The sequence below is a fragment of the Notolepis coatsorum genome (genome assembly GCF_963971535.1).
Source record: "Notolepis coatsorum genome assembly, chromosome: 14".
In the NCBI taxonomy this organism is placed as follows: Eukaryota; Metazoa; Chordata; class Actinopteri; order Aulopiformes; family Paralepididae; genus Notolepis; species Notolepis coatsorum.
This window is the reverse complement of record NC_140178.1, coordinates 60,540,999-60,553,635: the sequence shown is the minus strand read 5'-3', so window position 1 is coordinate 60,553,635 and position 12,637 is coordinate 60,540,999. Positions and strand designations below refer to the sequence as shown.

The 12,637-nt window shown below is 45.7% G+C and overlaps 1 protein-coding gene across 3 annotated transcripts in view; it reads left to right on the top strand.

Moving 5' to 3' along the window:
- Nucleotides 1–12,637, top strand: part of ap2a1 (adaptor related protein complex 2 subunit alpha 1) — a 208,665-nt gene that overhangs the window by 82,277 nt on the left and 113,751 nt on the right. The gene's annotated exons all lie outside the window — the stretch shown is intronic.

Sequence of the window (12,637 nt, the reverse complement as noted above, 5' to 3'; positions counted from 1 at the left end):
GACCTGGGGACCACCAGGAGGTGCTGATCGGCAGATCTGAGTGAGCGGGTGTTGGTGTAGGGATGGATGAGTTCAGTGATGTAGATAGGGGCCTGACCGTGGAGTGCTCTGAAAGTGAAAGTGAGGACTTTGAAGTGAATTCTATAGTGTACCGGGAGCCAGTGCAGGGATACCAGAATAGGAGTGATGTGACATGATTTTTTTGACCTTGTGAGTAGCCTGGCTGCAGCATTTTGGACCATTTGTAGTTTGTCTGTGGATGATTTGGTGAGAGGTGAAAAGTGAGTTGCAGTAGTCAAGCCTAGAGGAAATAAAAGCATGCACGGACAGTTCTATCTAGTTCATTGTTCCTACAACAACTAAATATCCTGTCGGGTAGGCTGAACTCAGTGCGTGTCGGCACTCTGGGTCTGATGATATTCTAACTGACATTACTGTAAACTGGCGCTTGAAAAGAAGGGATATATTTATCAGTGTATTGTTTGTGCTGTGGACGCTGTGTCATCTTAACTTCGACAGGATACTGCTTACTTAAACATCACTGTAAAGTGTGACATGTAACAATTGAATCTATGATTGGATATTAAAGTGGAAATGAAGCAGTGAGCAATGTGATCCTAGTTTGTTTGTTGTGTACCTTGTGTAAGACAGGGTTCTATAATCAAATGTGAAATCTATCTTATTTGTCTGAAAAATCAAATATAATATCCCTGTTTTCAACATGGGCTCCGCCATTTTGTTGCTGACGTCATGGCTGACGTCATGGAGCTTGTTTGGTGTATACACTGCTGGTTAGTTGCCTATAGTGAATGGGTCAGTCGGTAAATAAAATGTTGCCTACAAAACAACGGGACCGCGGTGGTTCTGTTTGTATTGCTCCTGGCTGTTCAAACTAATTTTACCATGTGAGAGAGAGGAAAGTTGGTTAATTTCCACAAATTACCAGTGAAAAAAACAGTGGCACGGTGGTGTAGTGGTTAACACTGTCGCCTCACAGCAAGAAGGTCCAGGGTTCGATTCCCGCTTGGGGACCAGGTTTCCATGATGCCAGTTACCCAGGTGGGGTATCTCCCAGGCCCTTCTGTGTGGAGTTTGCATGTTCTCCCCGTGCTCGCAAGGGTTTCCCCCCCGATAAGATAAACCCAATGGAAAAACATGCACAACAACAAGATCGCTAACGCTGTGGCGTCCTTGACGAAGACGGACAGGAGCACTTGGATTGGTCCCCTGGCGCGGCTCACGTTGACGCCTGTCTGCTCCCGGCTGCCCGTGGGGGGGAAGGACGACGGGATGGGTTAATCGCAGATACGAATTGCATGCATGCATCGCATGTGTGCCAATTGATGACCTCGGAGCAGGTCCTAAATTATTATTATTAAATTAGTGTTGTTGGCATGTTGGCTCAGGCTGGCTGCACTCAGGCGGCGTGATCAGCCTGTTGGACAGGGAATGAAGATCCCCAGAGAACACTTCATTGCCTCGGATTATGTTGTTGGGGGTGGAAGGTTTGTCCAGAAGACCACTAATCAGCTGAAGCCTGATGCGGTTCCCTCGGTCTTCGACAGACAGACCGGCGTTAGCTCTCGGGAGCGATCGCTAGCTAGTTGGCACCAGCCGGGGACCGGCGTTAGCTCTCGGGAGCGATCGCTAGCTAGTTAGCACCAGCCGGGGACCGGCGTTAGCAACCGGAAGCGTCGCGGAGCATTCAGCCTGCTGGCTACCTAGATCCACTTCAACCAGCCGAGCGTCGGGAGCTCCAGCAGCTTGTCGATGTGCTAATAGCCTGGAGCCAGCTACCGTTAGCTTGCAGAGGCTCCAGCACACCGACAAGCTGTGTAGCCAGCTACCGTTAGCTTGCAGAGGCTATTAGCACACCGACAAGCTGTGTAGCCAGCAGGCTGAATGCTCCGCGACGCTCCCGGTTGCTAACACCGGTCCCCGGCTGGTGCTAACTAGCTAGCGATCGCTCCCGGTTGCTAACGCCGGTCCCCGGCTGGTGCTAACTAGCTAGCGATCGCTCCCGAGAGCTAACGCCGGTCCCCGGCTGGTGCTAACTAGCTAGCGATCGCTCCCGAGAGCTAACGCCGGTCCCCGGCTGGTGCCAACTAGCTAGCGATCGCTCCCGAGAGCTAACGCCGGTCTGTCTGTCGAAGACCGAGGGAACCGCATCAGGCTTCAGCTGATTAGTGGTCTTCTGGACAAACCTTCCACCCCCAACAACATAATCCGAGGCAATGAAGTGTTCTCTGGGGATCTTCATTCCCTGTCCAACAGGCTGATCACGCCGCCTGAGTGCAGCCAGCCTGAGCCAACATGCCAACAACACTGTTTTTTTCACTGGTAGTTTGTGGAAATTAACCAACTTTCCTCTCTCTCACATGGTAAAATTAGTTTGAACAGCCAGGAGCAATACAAACAGAACCACCGCGGTCCCGTTGTTTTGTAGGCAACATTTTATTTACCGACTGACCCATTCACTATAGGCAACTAACCAGCAGTGTATACACCAAACAAGCTCCATGACGTCAGCAACAAAATGGCCGCGCCCATAATGCTAAATGCTTCAGAAATGCACACAACAAATCGTTTTTTCTTAGAAACTGCTTATTTTTATAACGTGATTTCTTCTGTGGCTTATCTAAATACTAATGTGATGCTATGAATATGTATTTATCGCACTGCTTCATTTCCACTTTAAGTTGTACAGCTTACTTGTCAGGGGATAACTAATAGGTGACCCACTGGTCACATACAGTACAGTACTTCTGACAGATAGGCACACACGTAAGCACACGCACAACACATAGCAGTGTGACCACACGCACACATCCACACACACATAGACGCGCACGCACAGACACACATACACAAAGACACACAGATACACACAGACACACCAGCTAGTTTTTTTTTAATCTACTTTTTCTCCTTATTTTCAATTTTTCTCCCATCCCAATTTTGTATTATCCAATTCTTCCCTCCCCTGTCTTGAACGTTGCTAGACTATGCCTCCCACTGGTCGGCTGTAGTGAGGATAGAAGCCTTGCATCACGTATCCCCTCCGGTACACAAGGAGGCAGCCTGTCGCATCTTTTCACCGCAGCAGCTCGAACTCTCAGTGGCGAGGAGGGTCTTGGACCTTCTCAGTGGGTCTTGGACTTCCTGACGGGCAGACCCCAGGTGGTGAGAGCAGGCAACTCTACCTCCTCATCCATCACCCTCAACATAGGGGCCCCCCAGGGCTGTGTTCTGAGTCCCCTCCTCTACTCCCTGTACACACATGACTGTGTGGCTCAGCGGAACAACAACACAATCATCAAATTTGCTGACGACACAGTAGTGGTGGGCCTGATCTCTGCAAACGACGAGAGGGCCTACCTGGAAGAGGTCAAGGTCCTGGCGGGATGGTACCAGGAGAACAGCCTCTCCCTGAACGTCAGCAAAACAAAGGAGATGATTGTGGACTTTAGGAGGTCGGGGGTCAGGGACTACAGCCCCCTCAGCATCGACGGGGCACCGGTTGAGAGAGTGAACAGTTTTAAGTACCTCGGAGCCCACATATCCGAGGACTTGACATGGACCACACACATTGACAGTGTTGTGAAGAAGGCACGACAGCGCCTCTACTTCCTCAGGCGCCTAAGGAAGTTCCAAGTCAGTCAGAAGATCCTTAAGAACTTCTACTCATGTACAATAGAGAGCATCCTGACTGGCAATATCACCTCCTGGTTTGGGAATAGCACCGCACAAGACTACAGAGAGTGGCACGTTCAGCCGAACGCACAATTGGAGGGGGGCTCCCCACTCTCCAGAACATTTACAACAAGCGGTGCAGGGGTAAGGCCAAGAGAATTATCAAGGACTCCAGCCACCCAAACAACTGCCTCTTTGAACTGCTGCGGTCAGGCAAGCGATACCGGAGTCTCATGGCAAGCACAGAAAGACTCAGAAGAAGCTTCTATCCCCAGGCCATCAGGTTGCTCAACGAACAATAACACTATGCAACAACCATCAAATGCACTCACAACACACACATCCACACGCACACACTCACTTTAAACAAACAACACACTGCAGCACCCACTCTCCACACTTTAGAACACCTAAACACACTTTATATTTATTGGTAAAGGATTTGCACTACAACCCATACCTCAGTACACCTTACTGTAAATTGTACTTAAATTGTACCTCATCCCATTTCTGCTTTGCATTATATAGTATATTGTATAGTATTGCATAGTATATTGTATGGTAACTCAGTTACTTCTATTCTGCATCGAACATTGTACATATGTATATACTGAACACAGTCTACGGACGTGACTTAAATTTTTTACTTCTATTTTTACATGCTATACTATTTTATTTCATACTTATCTTTTGTCTAGCACAGTCTCTGGAGCGTAACAGAAAGAAGCATTTTGTATAAGTATTCTGTACTTCTGTATGACAACTATTAAAGAAACTTGAAACTTGAACTTGAGTAACGTGTGGGAGGCTCACGCTGCCCCCGCTACTTCCTGTTTCCGCCGCACCGGCGTCACCCAACCGAGCTGCATGATTTTTTTACGTAGCCTATGTTTGCAAAGACGCTCTGATTGGCTAGCCGCGTACAGTGAAGACCCTCTCTGATTGGTTTAGCGCCGAAGGGTCTCTTCCACCTTGTACATATATATTCTCTGCTTCAAATCAAATCAAATCAAATCAAATTTATTTATAGGGCCCGACAACACACGTTAATGTCCCCATGGGCCGTACAGGTCTTCTTTAAACAAGTCAAGAAGACAACATAACAATAAGTCAAGAACAGAACAAGAACACCATAGGGTCCAAACATTTTTTAGATGAATGCAAATAAATGAAAGAATGCAAGCACTCCCAGACATACCCCACGCGAAGGTAAGGAAAAACTCACTAAAACCTAACAATAGGGAAAAAAAAGCTCCACAGGCAATGTGGAGGAGAGAAACCTTAGAAGGGCCGTTCAAGGGGGGATCTCCCTTCTTAGATGTCGGTGATAGTAGTGTTGCAGACGGACAGTTGGTAAGCATGCACTCATGTGTGTGGTGAAACACAGATGAGTGCATGCAATAGCAACTGTACATTTTGAAAAATTAAAGATAGAGCTAATAGCGATAGCAATTGAACATTTTGAAAGATTAAAGATAGAGTTGATAGCGGATCTATTTGAAGCACAGGGGCGGCGCAAGAGGGTCACGTCCTCCCCGTCTTAGTCACGGGACATTCAACACTCCGGTCGTTGCTCAGGGACAGCCGGAGACAGGGGGAAGGGGGGTGGCGCAGAGAGGGTCGCGAACTCCCCGACATCATCGCGGGACATCCGGCACTCCGGTCACCACTACGAGACCTCCGAAGACAGGGGGGCACGCAGAGGGGGTCGCAATCTCCCGGCCTTCGTCACGGGACGTCCAACACTCCGGTCAACACTCCAGGACAGCAAGTCATAGGAAGACAGGGAGACGGGACAGGCGTTAGACAGCTCATGAGATTGTAGTAGGCGGACATAGCAATAGATACAAGTGGTAGGCATATATGTGAATGGAGTAGATATATGAAGTAAGCGTATTATGTGAATAGAATAGAAGTACTTAACCCAGCAATGAAACCGCGTTGACTGTTAATCTGTTAACAGTCTGTTAATCAGTTGACAGGACCACGGACAGACGGCGGTGAATAACTGATCCAATGCCTCGGAGGTGCATGTAGAGCAGTCACTACAAGCTTGGCCAAGACCCCGAGGCATCCATCACCTTGGTCAGCGCCAGGAGACGGGTACTCAGAGAGAAGGGGGAGGGAGGGGGGGGGGGGGGGGGGGGGGAAGAGTTAGAGAGTTCCCATGTTTGTGGTGCTGCAAAGGAGCAGACATGTAGTACCCTGTAGTGCCATGTAGTACCCCGTAGTGCCATGTAGTACCCTATAGTACCCCATAGTGCCATGTAGTACCCCGTAGTATCCTGTAGTACCCTGTAGTGCCATGTAGTACCCTGTGGTGCCTTGTAGTTCCATGTAGTGCCATGTAGAGCTGTGTAAGCCATGTAGTACCCTGTAATGCCATGCAGTACCAAGTAGTACTCTGTGGTACCATGTAGTACCCTGTACCCTAACTAAACTACCCTATAGTAAACTACCCAGTGGTACCATGTAGTACCCTGTACCATAACTAAACTACACAGATTAATCTAAAGGTCAGTCCCCGACCAGGTGAGATCAAGGTAGGTTGAAGGAGAGAGAGAAAAGATGAGTCTTAAGCAGGGATTTAAAAGCTTCGACAGAGCAGGCGCCCCTGATGACGGCAGGTAATTTGTTCCACAGGTAGGGAGCGCGGTAGACAAAGGCTCTGTGGCCGGCGGATTTCTTTTTAACCCTAGGGGTCGATAGAAGCCCCGCATTTTGTGAGCGCAGAGCACGAGCGGGCGAGTATCGGGAGATGAGATCAGATAGATAGAGCGGTGCAAGCCCATTTAAAATTTTGTAGGTGAGGAGTAGCACTTTAAAGTCAGAGCGGGCTTGGATAGGAAGCCAATGTAGGGCGGACAAAACTGGTGTGATGTGATCAAATTTTCTAGTTCTAGTTAGTATCCGTGCAGCCGCATTTTGCACGAGTTGAAGATTTTTGATGCTTGAATTAGGTAAGCCTGAAAAAAGTGCATTACAGTAGTCCAGACGTGATGAGACAAAAGCATGAATCAGGGTTTCAGCATCAGCCAGAGTTAAAATGGGGAGTATTTTTGCGATATTACGAAGATGGAAGAATGCAATTTTGGTGACGTTTTTTATATGTGCATTAAATGAGAGGGAGGAATCAAAAATGACTCCGAGGTTTTTTATGGTGGAGCTCTGGGATACATGACAGGTATCAAAGTTGAGGGAGATGTCCTGAAACAGGCCTCTGTGGTTTGGGGGGCCAACAATTAACATCTCAGTTTTATCTGCATTAAGGAGTAGAAAGTTTTGCGACATCCATTTTTTGACGGCAAGCAAGCAGGCCTCAAGGTTTTGTAGTTGGGAGGAATCATTTGGCTTAATAGGTATATATAATTGGGTGTCATCAGCGTAAAAATGAAAGTTTATGCCAAATTTGCGTATGATATCGCTTCAAAGTCGTTATTTCATTTCAACCTTTATTTAAAATCGTAAGCATCTGAGGTTTCCCTCATTTACAGAAACGACGATTGTACAGTACATAATAAAAACAATATTCACAGAAATGTAAACACCAGAGTAAAACAAATTAAAACGTTTAAAAATAATTTTAAAATATCAACTAAAACAGTTACAGGTAGTCACACAATGGTCTGAAATCATACATTTAAACATTCCAAGGGAAGGGAGAACCTCCAATTTTAGCGTGAGTTGAAGGACATTCCATGAGTTAGAGGCATCAAAGGAAAAGGCTGACTTCCCTAGCTCAGAACAAATCTGAGGAACCCTAAGAACCATCCAGTCATTCGATCGAGTTGAATAGGTTCCAATATTCCAATTTAACAGTGAGGAGATATAAACAGGTTGTTTACCAATAAGGGCTTTAAAAATAAATAAATACCAGTGTTTGTTGCGCCTTTCTGCAAGAGAAGGCCAACCCACCCTATCATACAGGACACAATGGTGAGTATCATATCTGTCACCAGTTATAAATCTGAGAGCTGAGTGGAGGGTTATGCTTTGGCCCTCTTTCGAAGTGGGTTATGCTTAGGGTTAGGGTTAAGGTTAACACTTTGAGTGCCAGCGACGTGTTATGTCGTCTTTTCATGCCCCCCGTTGAGTGCCGACGACGCGAATTGTCGTTAGATTTTTTTATTAGCTATCTGAATTCATATTTCATCAACATAGTCTCCCGTTGGTACAGCAGCCCCTCTAGGAGCTCAGATGGGAAAATACCGCCCCCTATCGTCTATCCCTGTGTAACTGCAGGCCATTCGATTATACCTGTTGATCTGTGGAGGGGGAGCCTCCTCGCTCCACTATGCTGGCGAGGGATCTGATGAACATGGAAGTGATCGCGAGTTGGAAAGCAGCCTGGAATATATATTTACAGCAGCCAATAATCAATCAATAAACACGATCGATATTTGGAATGGCGATCAGGAATTGGAATAATCTTTTTGGAGAACATCTGATCTAAGGTAAGGAGTCTATGTTACCAGTTTTAGGATAATCAGAGCTGTATTCACTGAGATAACAGCGTGTCCCGTATGTGTGTGTGTGTGTGATGTTGAGGAAATGAGGTAATCGATTTCTCAGCTCGCTTCTATAGCGTGCATAAGTACACATATACTATCGATAATCTAGCGTTTATTTGAAAACAATTAATAAATAGGCCAACAAATGACAACGTGTCTAGTCAGTGTATTCGAGAATATTCCAATAAATGCCGTTTATGAGGGAATCTTTCTATTTTCCGGAAATTTTTGAGAAAACTATAGCTTTTCGAAATGCTATAAAAAGGATATGAACCGATTATTAAAAAAAAATTAAAAATTAAAAACACTCCGTTTTGACAATGTTGACTGCAAACAAGTCATTGATAAGCGACGGGCAGATTAGAGACATAGCCATAATTTAAACCATCGATTATGCGTTTTTAACGCTATCATTGAAGTGGATGATGGCACTCAAGGACATTAATCAACTTTATGGCTGGCACTGAAAGTGTTAAGGTTAGGGTTAGGGAACAACATATCAATTGTTGTTGAATATGCGGAAGAGACCCTTCGGCGCTGCGTTTTTAACGCTATCATTGAAGTGGATGATGGCACTCAAGGACATTAATCAACTTTATGGCTGGCACTGAAAGTGTTAAGGTTAGGGTTAGGGAACAACATATCAATTGTTGTTGAATATGCGGAAGAGACCCTTCGGCGCTAAACCAATCAGAGAGGGTCTTCGCTGTACGCGGCTAGCCAATCAGAGAGCGTCTTTGCAAACATAGGCTACGGAAAAAAAATCACTCAACCGACCTGTAGGAGTCGCTGTCCACAACGTCCAATCCCCACCCACCGGCTTTCCCACCCTCTAACACTGCCAATTGTGTTAGTATGACGGCCGGCCAAGCCGGTAGCAACGCCGAGAGCTGGGCTCGATACCAGCGTCTCCTGCGTTAGTGGCGAGTGCCTTGCCAACTGCGCCACTCAGCCGCCCCACACACCAGCTAGTTCTAAAGCATATCTCAAGAAAACAATAGTAATAATAATCAAATATTTTCTTTTTCTTTTCTCTTTTCTTTTATCGCTAAGAGGGAGGAGATATATAGATGTATATGTGTTGTTCGCGCTGTTCAGACACACGCACACACGTACGCATAGATACACACCAGCGTTTCCGTTAGCCGGTAATTACCGGTATTTGACCGGCAAAATCTGTTGAAGTCCGACATATTTAATCTCTCCGGTCATAATGTCCGGTGAAAATAATTCCCTCTAAACACAATTAGATTATTTGAATTGTATTAAAATAGACTAAAATTAAATAGCCTATGCGATGAACGAAACAATCATTGCATTTGTTTCATCGTTGCTTCACCAAGCAGCCGGTCTAATAATGACACCGCTGTGTCAGCGCGAGCTTGCTGCTCCTAGATTTGTGAGAAGCATCCATCTGCAGCCCCACAGAATGCAGTACTCCAATCCAGCCATTGGCAATTCAGCTGTTGGGTGGGCGGCGCTGCTGAGCCCAGACCGGACCGGACCTAAAAACACTGCTGCTCTGTCGGTCTGCAGCTCCATGCTTCACGTAAATCTAACAACAGCCAGCTCGCGCTGACACAGCGGTGTCATTATTAGACCGGCTGCTTGGTGAAGCAACGATGAAACAAATGTAATGATTGTTTCGTTCACGCATAGGCTATTTAATTTTAGTCTATTTTAATACAATTCAAATAATCAAATTGTGCTTAGAGGGAATTATTTTCACAGGACATTATGACCAGCACCAAGTCGTTGGGAGGTGGAGTCATCACGCAAACCCACGATAATGTTGCCGTCTCTCTCTGCCAAATTTCTCAGTTCTTCGCTTGATATAATTAATACAAATGTCCAATATAACGGAATTCGTTAGCTCATAAAAATGTGATTATAACAGACTGCTGTTTAATGTCGGGCAGACTGCCCACAAGTCGGCAGCAGCACGAAGTCTCGAGGGACTTATTTTATTTGGAATATATTAATGACTGTATACGCAAAAGTAGCCTAGTTTTAAGTTAAAATATTATAAATGCCTTGATGATGTCATTCTTTATATAGGCCTATCAATTGTTTTTAAGCTCAATAAACTCTGACCGGAATTTATCCCATTTCCCACTCAGACCTGCAAATAAAAAATTCTAACGGAAACCCTGATACACACACCTAGAGATACGCACACACACTCACACATGGACACATAGACACACAGGCACACGCATACACACACACACACACACCCAGACATTTCAGTGTGACAACGCACACCCACACACAGACACGTGCGCAAAGACACACACGCTCAGACGCACAGACACACACACACAAAGATACAAGAGACCACTGTGGATTCCAGAGACCACTCTCGGAATGAGCAGCGAAGGGCTTCGGCCAGATATTCCTTTGTATGGCTTTCTGGTGTAAAAACGGTCTCCAAGCCCTTGGATTTCAGTTCCCAGTTGGGAGTGAGGTAGTGCAACGTTAGGCTCATGTAGGGCATCATATTTACACTGGACCACATGTCCGTTGTGACAGAAGAATGGTCCACTTGTTTTATCTCTGCTACGATTTTGTTTCTTACTTTAAAGTACATTTCTGGTATGGGTTTTTTCCGAAAAATAGGTTCTGCCCGGCAGCTCATACTGCTTGTCGAATAACTGAAGCATATAGCTCTGAATGACGGCTTTTCTACAGTCCGGAAGGGCACCATCTCCGCAACCAAATACTGTTACAGTTGGTGTAAGTGCTAGGGGTGGGACGATACATCAATCCAGATCGATATATCGATCTATTATCAATGATCAAATAGGATCGATGCAACGTAAAAAGATTTATTCATATTGCGATACTCTTATTTAGAAAATTCCATGGAGTGGCGTATCCGCTCGGCTCGGATCAACAGCACACAGCAGTAGCGTCTAGAGCAGGGAACAAAATAAGTACCCGCCAATGGCGGGCAGATTTAAGGTTTGGCGAGTAAAAATGAGAAGTCTGCCCACCACCTGGCGTGTAGTTCATATCGATACTCTTATTTTGAAAATCCTGTGCGGGTCTCATTTCCGCCCCAAGCGCAGCTCCAGTCATAATATCTATGGCTCCGGCAGCTAACAACTTTCGGTTCATATGATACTCTTATTTTGAAAAAACCTGTGGCAACTCCGCGAGTCATATCCGCCCAGTCCGTGCTGTCTGCTCGCATTAAAGCCGAGCGGGGCTACACAGCAGTGCGCCTACACGACCCGAAATAAGTCTGTGGTGTTTTTTTTTCTCACAACGGGTCAAATGCATCTAACATGCTTTGCACCGTCGCCATTCCTTTATGCCCACATCGCCCGAAATGACCGTTACGTTAGCGTAAGCTAACAAGCTAATCCTGATCAGAGGCAGAGGAGCCATAGAGAACAGCAGACAGTGTGGACTGAGGAAAGGGAAATGGGGGTGGGGCGGGGGGCACTCTCCCTTTCCCTGTGTGTGTGCGTGCGTTTTGGAAAGACGATGAAGTCACTAGTCAGGACAGGAGTATATTATAGTAAACTGAGGATTACTGAGGATGGACAGATAATGTTGATATTCAAATATAAAAAAGTTTCGAGAGGAGTGGAAGTTTAAAGACAGACTAGACTACAATATGATGCGGGGGTAGTGAGTTGAAACAGTGTGATTGATTGAAAAGTATATTAACAGATTGCAGAATGGGTACAGTACAGCTCAATACATACATACATTGTTAACACTTTCACTGCCACTCACGAGATATCTCGGGTTTCCGATAATTATGTTGAAAGCCACTCACGAGATTTCTCTGATTTTATTTATTTTTTCTTCTTTTTTTTAGCGATCTGAAATCATATTGCATCACGCGAGCCTACCCTAGTATACCCGAGCGCCGCCGGTGATCAGATGTGGAAAAAAGCGCCCCCCTATCGTCTCCCAGATGACATAAGGGATTTTGGAATGGACTCAATGAAAATTGATGGGGAAAAAAATCCTGTACTCCACATTTTCCAGTCCACTGATGCAGCCGGGGTTATCACAGTTCATTCTGGAGCCTCTGAGACCCGCGGAATCATGTACTGCACTGTACACACGTTGGATCCATACACTTATCGATTTTTTCGAATGGTGATCAGGAATTGGAATATACCAGTTGGATACCATCTGATGTCAGGTAAGGAATCTATGTTATCAGTGTTAGGATAATCAGACTAATTTTGATGAAGATATAAGCTGTTTTGTGAAATGGGCTCTTTCGGTTTCACTGTAAAAGTCCAAGAGGAAATGAACACGGCGATTATAATCCGTGCGCGGCTCGAATGTGCTTGCGTGCACGTATAATATTGATCATCTAGCGTTTATTTGAAAACGATTCATAAATAGGCCGACAAATATCACACACACTCACTCAAACAAACAACACACTGCAGCACCCACTCTCC